Here is an 11,925-nt window from a genome sequence, read left to right on the forward strand (position 1 = left end):
GCGTGGTGGAAAGGCATTCGACGGGATCGATCGCCTAGTCTTCCTCCTATGGCGTGGGATGAGTTTTGGGGATTAATGTTTTCTACGTACTTCCCCGACACTGAAAGAAGAAAGCTTCGGGACAACTTCAGGAAGCTGCGGCAAGGAGACTGCTCTGTGAGGGAATACGAACGGGAATTTTCCCGCATCGTGAATGTGTCCCGGATGTGATACGGGATGACAAGGATAGGGCCGATTGGTTCCTGCGTGGACTTCGACCGGAGATTTACAGGAGGGTGCAAATCTTCGAGCTCACAACCTTTGCTGAGGTGTTGGATCGGGCGTTGTGGGCAGAGCATAGCGAGGCTTTCGTGCGTGAGGAGCGCGAATCTTGTAGGCATGAGCGAGGAGGGGCGAGGCCATTATCGAGTGGTTCGGGTGGTCAGTCAAGTTCCAGACACCGCTCGAGGTCGTCCTCTACCCGATCCTTCTCCAGATGTGTGATTTGTGGCGGTTCCCACCAGGCGCGGCGATGTGCGCTGCGTGATGGACGGTGTATCCGTTGTGGACAGCCCGGCCATATGCGAGACGAGTGCCCGCAAGGTGAGAGCCAGGCCTTGATGCTGGCGACGGCCCATTCCTCTCTGGGACAGCCTGCAAGTGTGCCACCTGCGACATGGTCGGGGGAGCGGCCGTTGAGGATGATGCAACCGGAGGGTTCGCGGCGAGCGCCAAGTGGCCCTGGGTACGCGACCCGGGTGATGGAACCTGCCGCTGTTGACGACGTCATGGCAGGTATGAGTTAACTAAACAAGCATATGCTTTTGCGTAATCTCAAGTTGATGCATTGCATGCATTTATCATATGATCAGTACCTACTAATTACATATTGCATAGTAGGGACCGAGTGGACGGGTAGGTAGGCACCCGAGCATGCTTGCATCGTGAGAGTGTAGCGCCTGCTGGAGCAGATAGAAAGCCAAGAGACACTAGCAAATCGCTAGCGATGGTTCTTGGACGAAGAATGGGACTCGTGGTGAACGTGAAACGGTGGAGCGACTCTCAAGGCAATGAGTATCAAATTGCGAGAGTTGCGCCGTGGCATTACGAATACCCGAGTGGCCTGAGCATCTCGGATATTGTTTCGGTAGATCGAACAGTGAGAGTTGAATCACTGTTGAGAGAGCGGTTGGTTGAGGCCAAGTTTGGCCTGTGGGCCTAGTAGTACCTCGAATTGAGGTGGACAAGTTGTTGCTCGTGTGGCCGGTGCGCATGGGCTAAGCTCCCAGATGCTGGACTTCGTGTGAGACGTCGTAGAGGCATAGAGCGCTCGAGTATAGATACTCGTGGAGTGCGGTTTCGATTCAGCCGGTCGAGTGAATTGGCAGTAGCACTTCAGCATTACTAAGTGTGAAGCGAGCCATGAAACTCGTTAGGGCTGGTGGCTCGCACTAGGTGCCTAGGAGCCGATAGAGTGTGTAGCTCTGTAGAGCATGTCGTGTAGGACGACGTTGACTAGTAGTGCTTGGGGACGACCCGTGCCTGGACCATTTGTGGACTGTGGAGCCTGGGCCCTTTGGGCAGGCGCAGTCAGCTGTGAGAGACAGCGGCCCGGTACCTACGGGAGGGCAGTGATTGGTCAGGACGGTAGTCCAAGCTTGGACCCCAGTACGTGGAATGTCACGTGTTAGATCATGAGATCGAGGACACACCGAGTGTGTGGTGACCCAACCCGAGGACATGATGTGGTTTGGGGTCTTGGTTGCTCCTGTTTGGAGTGTGTGCGAATTCCCAAGTGAGAATTTCGCCCAGAAATGAGGATTGGGTCTACGATGCGAGCGAGAGATGCTATGCGTAGTTGCGACAGGTTTAGATGGTAAGCCGACGTAATCGGATTGTTTAGCCGATAACTCTATGGAGGAGTTGGAGTAAGGAGATGAATTCTCAAAATGCAAGAGTTGGACTTCGCTCAAGATCGACTAATTGTCGAGTGGGGGTGCTTCGTGAAAGCCGAAGAAGTCAAATGCACCAAAAGTGCATTACAATGGAGTCCGTGAGAGCAAATAGTGCAAGAATTTGCACTTGGCAAATTTGCTCTCGGGGACCGGTCCCTGGCGGGAGGGACCGGTTCCCGAATGCGTGAGATTGAGGAGGTCCCTCTGGGACCGGTTCTAGGCACGGAGAGACCGGTCCCCGAGAGCTTGCTCTCGCAGGACTTAGTCAATTTCCTCTTCTCGCCGGTTTCGCGTACGGGGACCGGTCCCTAGCAGGGAGGGACCGGTCCCACCGGCTGGTGGTTGCGATGACGCGCGAGGCAACCGGTCCCTGGGCCAAAGGGACCGGTTCCCGAATACATGAGATTGAGGAGGTCCCTCTGGGACCGGTCCCAAGTAGGGCAAGACCGGTCCCCTAGTGTGAAATTTGCCCAGACAGGCTGAGTCGTGTTGGAAAACTTGGAAAACTTGAAGATAACGCTCTTTCGTGGATTGAGGTTCGAGAGATGTGCCGGGATAGGCCATCTCATAGTAGAGCGATTTGAGGTTAGAAGTGGCAATTGAGAGATAAGTGAAATTGGTCTCTTGGAGACACTTGAATACCGAATAGCCATATGGAATTGCGGACAATGCTCTCTTGTAGATTAAGAGTCGAGATATGCCGGGGTAGGCCATCTCTCAATAGAGCAAAGGTCCAAATGTGGTTAGAACTCTCGCGATTGGGTGATACACCAATGATATGGCTTTTGAGCAATGTTGGTGATCGAATCGGAATGCCCCGAGAGGGAGAGTGAATGCAAAGAAGAGTTCTTGCATGCCGAATGGTGAATGATGTTGGAGCGCGTAGAGTCGTTGAGCTTCGACTTGCGCTATCCCCAGGACTGACGGAGATCGTAATGCACTTTCGGAGTTACACTTAGCAAATGTGAGTGAATCTGGTCTCACATCCTCCGTAGTGGGCCGTTGGATGATTCCAATGAGTAAAAGACCACTTCGGAGCGCAAAGTGCATTGGAACCCTACGTTGCTCGATACGTCGAGTTGAGGTGTGAATTGGGTTTGAAGTGAGTTAGTTTCGAGGACGAAACTCCTTTTAAGGAGGGGAGGATGTAAGGTACCGGACATCTAAAACTATGAAGTTACGGTGCACATTCGATTGGAAAGCCATTTGAATCGTCCCGGTGAAGTTCGGTGAAGTTTTGGAGCAATCGGGCGTTTCGGTGCGCATAGGCGCGAAAACGGAACCCGAAAGGCTAACTTGGGCCGTGAACTAAATCCGGCATTAGCGAGGATGGAAAGATGATGAAAACATGTTTGAAAATATGTTTGGAGAGTCTCGGTTCGATTTGGAATGAATCGGAGGTCAAACGAACGAAAACGAGCGAAAACGGAGCGAAAACGGACGAAGCTGAAAATTGGCTAAGTCTAGGCTGGAGGTCTCTCTGGGACCGGTCCCAGGCAGAGAGACCGGTCTCTAAGGGACCAGTCCCTCATGCAGAGACCGGTCCCCGAACCCCGAAAATGCCCAGTTCGGGCTGTTGCAAGAGAGGCATTGTTGAGGGACTTATATGCAATTGTGGCATGGGTTAAGTGTATAGAGAGGGTTAGAACACCTCTCTCTCTCTTTCCCACACCATTTCATCCCTCTCTCTCTCTCTAAACGAAAGAAGAAGAAGAGAAGAAGAAGAGGAAGGAGAAGGAAAGAAAGAAGAAAAGGGAGGAGAAGAAGCTTGGAGGGACCATCATCACCATCATCTTCTTCTTCTTCACTTTGGAGCAAGCTTTTGGAGGTAACCTCCGTGCTCATCCATGGTAGATTTGTAGGGTTTGGTTTAAATAGCTTATAAATGGATTTAGAGGAATCCTAGCATGCTATCTAGATGAATGATACCTAATTCATGAAGGTATTTGGTGGTTTTTGCCGTAGTCGCAAACTAGGGCTCAAAAATGGGATTTTTGTAAATAGATGGGTTTGACCTCAAATAACCCTCTGTAAACCTAATTGATAGGTAACGAAACATGTTGGTGAAGACGGTTCGGCAATCCGACGAGCTGTTACAAAGATATTGAAGAAACGGACGCTCGGAGCTTCGTTTCCGCCTGGAGGGCCGAGGCGACGTCCATAAATCGTGAAATCGGGTCCCGAGCATCGTAACGGCGAGACGAAGATCGTTAGCACTTGAAACGGCGAAGCGACGCGCTCTTGGAGAGCAACTGTGAGATCGGGCCCAAACGGGTGCCGAGTGCCGCGGGAGGCCGATTGCAAGTGTCGACGAGCAATCGGAACGCGAGTTAAGGTGGGTTATGTTTACCGAAGCGACTAGGTCGCCCTTTATGTCTAAGATGATTAAGAATCCACATTGATGCATATGAATGTAAATGAGGCATATAGATGATGCATATAAATATAAATAAAGCATGTGGTTGATTCATGTAGCTAATGCATGTTAATAATATGATGCAAATGCTAAGTAGATCCATTTAAAATGACATGATATAGAATACATGCTAGTGATAATGCAAATGATATGTATGTGTGCATTGGAGTATATGCTAGTTGTACTTAGCATTATGAGTTCATGCTAGATAGTAAATGCATATTGGCATCATAGAATGTATGCGAGATGAAATGTGGATATCTATAGGACGTCAAGTAGATCGAGTGGCATTGAACCTAGTGTTAATAAACATTGGTCGGACATAGATGACATTGAACCTAGTGTTGTTGAACCTAGGATAAATAACGAGTGGCATCTAACCTAGTGTTAAAGAACATAGGTTGAGTATGAACCTAGAGTCGGGATCTAGGTGTGTGGCATCTAACCTAGTGTTAAAGAACATAGGTTGAGAACTGAACCTAGAGTTAAGGTAAACCTAGGTTGTGAAATTGAGGCATTAGACCTAGAGTCAGTTGGACCTAGGGTGGAAAGTGCATTAGACCTAGATAGGTCGATAGCATAGGGTTGGATACGGACCCTTGACTTGTAAAGTGGATTCCGGAATCCCGAGACTTGTGAACTCAATAGTTCTTGGACCGCGGGTGTATGTGGCATGTTCCTCTCCCACCGGAAGAACTTTGAGGATTGTGACTAACCAAGAACAAAGAGCGCTAGGGTGTATGCGGCATGTTCCTCTCCCTATCGGGGGTCTTGGCTATGGGTGTATGCGGCTATGTTCCTCTCCCTCTGTCGGATCCCTGACCACGATGCACGGACCTTCGGGCGGACCGTTGGGCGATGTGGTTCTTGGCTTGCAGGCTGAGGTGCGTTATGACAGGGTCTGTAAGGAAGTGAATTCTCAAAACTCGAGGATTAGACTTCGGCCAGAATCGACTAGTGGTCGAGTGCGTAAGCTTCGGAAAGCCCGAAGGCGATTATAATGCATAAAGTGCATTGAAGAAGGGTCCGCGGGAGCACCAGTGCAAAATCTGCACTGGAGCAGAAATGCTCTCGGGGACCGGTCCCTAGTAGGGAGGGACCGGTCCCATCAGGTTGGGTTGCGGAGGTCTTTGATGAGACCGGTCCCTGATGGGCAGGGACCGGTTCCCGAACGTTGGCCTGGCGAGACTTAGCCAAATTTGGCTAAGTCCCGAGAATGCAGCTCTCGGGAACCGGTCTCTCGGACAAGGACCGGTCTCCCGGGGACCGGTCTCTCAGGCAAGGACCGGTTCCCGAACGCGAAAATCCCTTTGCTCGAAATGGCAGCCTTCGGGGACCGGTCTTCCCGAGCTGGGACCGGTCCCTCGCTGCGAAAATGCCCAGAGAGGGCTGGTTCAGATGGTGAAAAGTTGAGGGAGCTAACTGTAAAATGGCCTTTAATAGGGCTTGGGGACCCCTCTCACTCTCTCTCAGCTGCTCTCTCTCTCTCTCACACTCTTTCCCTTTCTCTCTCTAGGAAAGAAAAAAAAAGAAAGAGAAGAAGGAGAAGAAGAAGAAGAGGAAGGAGAAGAAGGGAAGAAAGAAGAAGAAAGAGAAGGAGAAGACTAAGAAGAAGAAGAAGAAGACATCTTCTTCTCTCCCTCTCCCTCAAGCTTGAAGGAGTCTTGAAGAGAGGTAAGTTCTAAACCCTTTAATGGTGTTTCTAGGGTTTTGGGTTTTTAGGGTTTAGAATCGGTTCGAATGGAACCTAGAGAAGATAAGTAGATGGTTCGGGCTCGCAATTGAAGCTCGCACCATGGATTTCCCTCTCGTCGCCATTCTAGGGCACGGATTGGGGATTTTTGAAATCTAAGGTTTTGATCTAATCTAATAGGTCGCAAACCTAATTGCTAGGTCCCGGAACGCGTCGGCGAAGTCGGTTTCTCGATCCGACGAGCGGATGCGGAGAAATCGCGGAATCGGGTACTCGAGGGCTCGCTTTGCTCCGAGGAGTTTAAGCGGAGTGCAAGAACCGCAACGTCGAGCTTTCTACTATCGCGGCATCGCCAAGAGGTGGGTGGTGTCCATCCCGAAGCAATCGGGCTCCCTTCTATGTCTTAGTATATTTCGATCCTGCATCTTGTATTATTGCATTATAGGATTAGTATGTATTGCCTTTCCTTATGCCTTCCTTGATAATACCGTAGCATGTATTGGATGTAGAGGATTGGTGAGGATTGGGTCGAGTTTTGTGAATCCTATAATGTAGAGAAAATGATGAATAATGAACGAGTGGCATCTAGTCAACAGTAAACTATGAACGAGTGGCATCTAGTTGATAGTGAACCAACGGACCATTGGCAACCTAGTCAATAGTGTATGTGAGGCCTATGGACTATATGATGATTGTAACCCTAGAGGATAGGGTATTCTCGAGACGAGAATTGGATCATGCTCACGGTCTGTTTCTAAATCTTGTGATGGAAGCCCCACACAAGTAGTGCGCTCCGGATGTTGGTCACGCCAGAGATTGCCTATATGGCCCCGCCAGACGGTCTCGGGTCCGTAGTGTGAGTTGATTCTCCCTACGTGTCGAGATGGCTAGTGAGCTGTAGGCGAGCCTTCGGGTAAGCCATGAGATTAATGGACAAGTAAATGAGGTTAATGAACGAGTAAAAAGCGTTGCCTTTGGACATGATAATGGGTTAGTTGTTTATCTATTTCCTTGTACATGCATTCATATATTATGATTGGGCATAGTAGCGTAGCTTCATTTCCATCATTTACAGCTTTCCCTGTCTATCTATCCATCTACTTGTGCCCGCTTGGACCTAGTGGGGAGATCGGCGGAGTCGGCGGCCGAACCCACTGGGAACTAAGGAAGTTAGTTCTCACCCCCATTTTACTACAGGTTCCAGTTCGGGTGTCCCCGGTGAGCGCGAGGATCGCGGTAAGGGCCCGGCGCTTTAGTCGCATTAGCTACCTCCCTTTTGTATTAGCCATCACCCCTTTTTGTATTTGAGAGTAGATGTTGTGTAGGGTGAGGTGGAGTGATTGTATTTATATTTTGGAAGAATGTAAAAGATGTAATTCATGTATATATTATGTCGAATGAATGTAAATAGATAGCTTCTTCTCTCTTATGTACTTGTATATTTTCTATACTCGTATCTTGCTCTTGGTTGTTGCACTAGTGGTGCTTCTTGATCGTGTATTTATGAATTGATTCCTGGGTAAATTCTTATACATGATCCGTTGGTGTCACGCCCGGGTACCAGCGGAAGCATATCCGGTACGTGAACAGACCCGCCATACACCTGCAGTATATAAGGCGTCTACAAACAAGCAAGTCGAAAGGAAGAAGATCATAGAAAATTCTATCCTGATATCAGAGCAAAGTACAAGTCAACAATACTATCAACAATAGAGTAAAGGAGCATAGTCCAAAATCTCAACCAAAAGATGAGTATCACAACTAAAGTGACTGTCCAAAAGTACATATACATCACGGGGTATACAAAAGAATAGGTACAACGGTGGTCTATCTATACATAGGGACATCACCCTCGGCCGTAGTCCGAGTAGCAAGGTGATCGACTAGCACGCTCCTAGTAGTCCCTAGCTAGGCGCGACTCCCTTGCCACGATCCCTAGCCTCTCCTGTAACAGGCTCTGTAAAAACAACCACCAAAAGGGCGTGAGAACTATAAACAATAGTTCCCAGTGGGTAAGCCGCCAGCCTCGGCGAATTACACCACTAGGCTCATGATGTACTAATTGAAAGCAAAAACGATAATTGCATGATTTATAAGCATGATGCTAACAAGTAATAAGCATGTAATCAACATGTAATAGCATTCTACAGTAATGAATCATTTGCATAAGAGGGATATGGCAATTTCTATAATCATGAACATAAGCATGAATATAAGCACGAACATGAAAGTGACTACTGTACACTTTAAGTAATAAACAGTCATTACTGTCCTTTTTCATTTAGTACTTTCCTTTCATTCACAGGGGCCTACCCAAGGTAGCCCAGCTTGCGCCGCGCCTAATGGCCCCGTGGTAGTAAACACTCCCCACGGCAATCCACTTCGGCACCCAATCCCGCACGGGCGAGCAACTGTCGCGTAGGCCAACTCCGGAGTGCCGGCTTGTAGGGAGCGACCCTCACAAGCGTGTGCGAATGAGCACGATGGCAAGCAAGCAAAGTCCATTATCCACATGTCTCAATTTTCATATTTTCACATACAAAGTTCAGAACCCTCGATCCTCTGATCGGAATATCAATACACAAATAGTAACCAAAGCTAGTATCCACTAGATTGTAACCATGTAAGGGTAAAGCTAAATCACATAGCATTATAATCTTTCCACTAGTATGGCACTATCAACATAGTGACAAGCATGTCATAGTTCTCTACTTCAGAGTCAAGAGAATGTCATTGTTCTCTACTTGTAATCAAGCGAGTAAAAAGAGAATGTCATTGTTCTCTACGTTTCATGAGCATAATAACGTGTCTCATTATTATTCAACTAAACCAAACAGGAATATGAATACATTTAGGCGTGAGGATTCTCTACTTCATAGAGATTCTATGTCAATATAGTAAATGTTATAATGGCGAATTCTCAAGCCCTTTAGCTATCACATAAGCACACAACTAACACATTTCTATAGTACATATAGAAAATAGAGGAGCTTCACTTGCTCTGGTTAGGTCCGACCCACCTAGCTCAAGGCTCCAAACAGTCCAAAGGAGTCCCAAGGATCAGCTCCACAAGGCTCCAATACTGCTGAACATAAGCATCAACACCGCATCAAAAAGACGACCGAAACGTCCGATTTCGGCCTAATTTGCACTTAGTACAAAGTAACCCCTTAAATCCCTATTTTGGGCTCGTGTAATACCTCAAGTGTAACCTCCAAGAGTCCTCACAAGTCAGTCGAAGACGATTCAAGGCTTGATCGCGATCTTGCTGCGAACAATACCGAAACGGCGTCACAATGCTCGTATATAAGCTTCTATGGTTCAATTCTTGCGAAAGTGAATTTCTAATGGAAATTCCTGCTTACCCTTGGTTAGAGCAGCTTCCAAACCAGCTTCCAAGAGTGCAAGTTCAGCTCAAAAAGGCACAAAGACCTGCTACGAAGAGATCATACAAAACAACGTCAATTACGCGATTAAACCGCGTATAGTTCCGGATTAGCTTCATAAATGGCTAATTATGCCAATTAAGCTTTAAAGTAGCTTAACCCTGGTCTAAGAAGGTTACTTCACAGCTAATTAACCCATATATACATGCTGAAATCTCAGGTTAAAACAGTTGGAAGCAAAAACATGAAATCAATACTCAAATCGACCAATAAAGCGCCGATAACGGAAAAATCAAGTCGTTTACCTTCTCAAGCTTCCAACCAGTACCTCACTGGTCCAGGGCTGCGAAAATTCTTCCAAAACACTCCCCCACACGCCCACGTAGGCTCTGCGACGCTTGCCACCAGCGAAAAACGCGCGAAGCGACGAAAACGAGCGAAATCGTCGAATCCTTTGTAGAGAGAGAAAAACCCTAGAGAGAGAGAGTGAGGAAGGTGAGAGAACCTTTCTCTGAGCCCAGCACCCTCTACTGAGCATCCCTGGTCGAGCTGGGGTCAAGTGGATAGATATCAAGTGTGAAATGACCGAAATAGCCCTGCTGCCACGTTTTCCCATTGTGTACCGGTACACCATGGTGGCTGTACGGGTACACCAAGCAGAAAATGCTGAATTTCGCCAATTCAATGCACTTTCTTATTTTTAGCATTCCAATCACTCTCAAACTTGTCCAAACACTTGTTCTAACCTTTTAGAACATGTAGGAGTGATCCACACACCATTCCACATACTCGAACTCCGCAATTTGCAAAAGTTCAGTGTATTACAGTGGGGAAGACAGCTCGGGACAGATGGTGGTTTAATACGAAGAGCACACGGTGAGTGATTCACCGTGTTTGCACAGGGTGAACCATTCACTGTGTCCAGACATGGTGAATGGTTCACCGTATTCAACTTAACACCCTAGCCCCAGCGTGGCGCTTGCGTGACAAGTGTAGGGCCATTTTTATAATTATAAATTTGTTAGGGCTTGTAGTGTTCCGGAGGTTTGGATAGGATTGGCTACAGTATTAGTGACTGGTCGACACATCTGAAGAGTGTCGGACTGAGTTGGAGTCGTTTCTGCACGAAATGAATGCAGAAATACTTGGCGCACTCAAAGGAGCAAAACTGAAATTTTGCCAATTTCGGGCACCCAGAACTGGGTTTGGGTCGCCCAGAACTTGAGTGCTGGTTTGAGCTGAACTGGAAGCCAATTCAGATCTTGGTTTCAAGCGCCTTGAAGTGGGTCCGAAAGTCACATTGGGAGTATCGTTTGTGCTGACACGTGTCTGGTGGTAGGTAAGATCCGTCGGACCAGGTTTCGGGCGCAGCATGCCGCGGGCGGAGGAACCGAGGTGGAGCTTTTGTATAGCCTGGAGGTTCCGGACTCCCAGAACGTGGTTTCGGGCGCCCGAAAGTGGCCGCTTCTGCAAGAACAGCTGGTCAGCTTTTCTGTTCCTAGAGCTTTTCTCACCCTTTCTTCTCCCTATAAAAGCTGGAGTTTGATCCCCTGAGAAGCTTCTTCACTCCTTCACAGTGAAGCTTGAATTTGCAGTTTAGCCCGTCAAATCACTCCAAATTCCACAATTCCAGTTTGAGGACTGCAGTTTCAGCAGAATTCCAGTAGCGACCTTTGGCGTTTTGGCTCGTGTGCGGCGTAGGAAGCTCCATTTGCCATGAAATTTGGATTGTTGGTTAGAAGACTTCTTGAAGATTTCGTGGAGCCCATTTTGACTGCATTTGATTGAGGTTAGCTTGGTCAATTTGGCATTTTTCTGTACTGCTAGTGTTTTTGGACTGAAATTGTGATTTTTGTGGGTTTCTTGTTGCAATCTTTGGAGGAAGTTGGATTTCAGACCTGAGGGTGATTCTCCATCATAGTTCACTGGTTTTGGGACCTTTTCTCACCTGATTTGGAGATTGGAAGGTGAAGTTGACATTAAGTGTCACGCCCCGAGGCCCGCTACCACTTTGGTCCGGTTCGGGCGCGTAAGACAGACGCCGAACGGACAGCACCTTCCTTGTCCGCCCACGGCTAAACAACGAGATTGTGTACAACAAGTGCCCAGGAAAACAACTTGATTACATACACAATCAAACAATAGCGATGAGAGCACAACCAGTGCTAAACAATTAAGAGCAAGCATCACAAGAAATAGACGAGTGAATAAAAGAAAGATACTATTCTATTACATCCATTCAACTTAATACATTTGATTAACTTTACATTTATATCTCCCAAAATATCATACAAGTTCACCTCCACATCTAGATACATATTCATCTCACATGCATAAATACTCTCCATAATACATTCCAAAACATACATGATCATCTGTGTACACGAGGGTACTCTAAATACAAGTAAGAAAAGCTATTAACTAAGCTAGGGCGCTATGCCCTTACCACGATCCTTGCCCGATGCTCTCTCGATACGCCCTGCAACAAAGTGGGGT

At 47.6% G+C, this 11,925-nt stretch overlaps 1 long non-coding RNA gene across 1 annotated transcript; it reads right to left on the reverse strand.

The window, feature by feature from the left end:
- Nucleotides 1-9,216: 9,216 nt before the first annotated feature.
- LOC109705122 lies at nucleotides 9,217-9,754 on the reverse strand. The gene is made up of 3 exons (XR_002214628.1): nucleotides 9,735-9,754; nucleotides 9,409-9,475; nucleotides 9,217-9,311 (listed from the first exon to the last, which is right to left on the reverse strand). It is a non-coding gene; the product is annotated as an uncharacterized LOC109705122 (long non-coding RNA).
- Between the last annotated feature and the right edge of the window lie 2,171 nt (nucleotides 9,755-11,925).

Source organism: Ananas comosus, unplaced genomic scaffold, assembly GCF_001540865.1.
Source record: "Ananas comosus cultivar F153 unplaced genomic scaffold, ASM154086v1, whole genome shotgun sequence".
NCBI lineage: Eukaryota > Viridiplantae > Streptophyta > Magnoliopsida > Poales > Bromeliaceae > Ananas > Ananas comosus.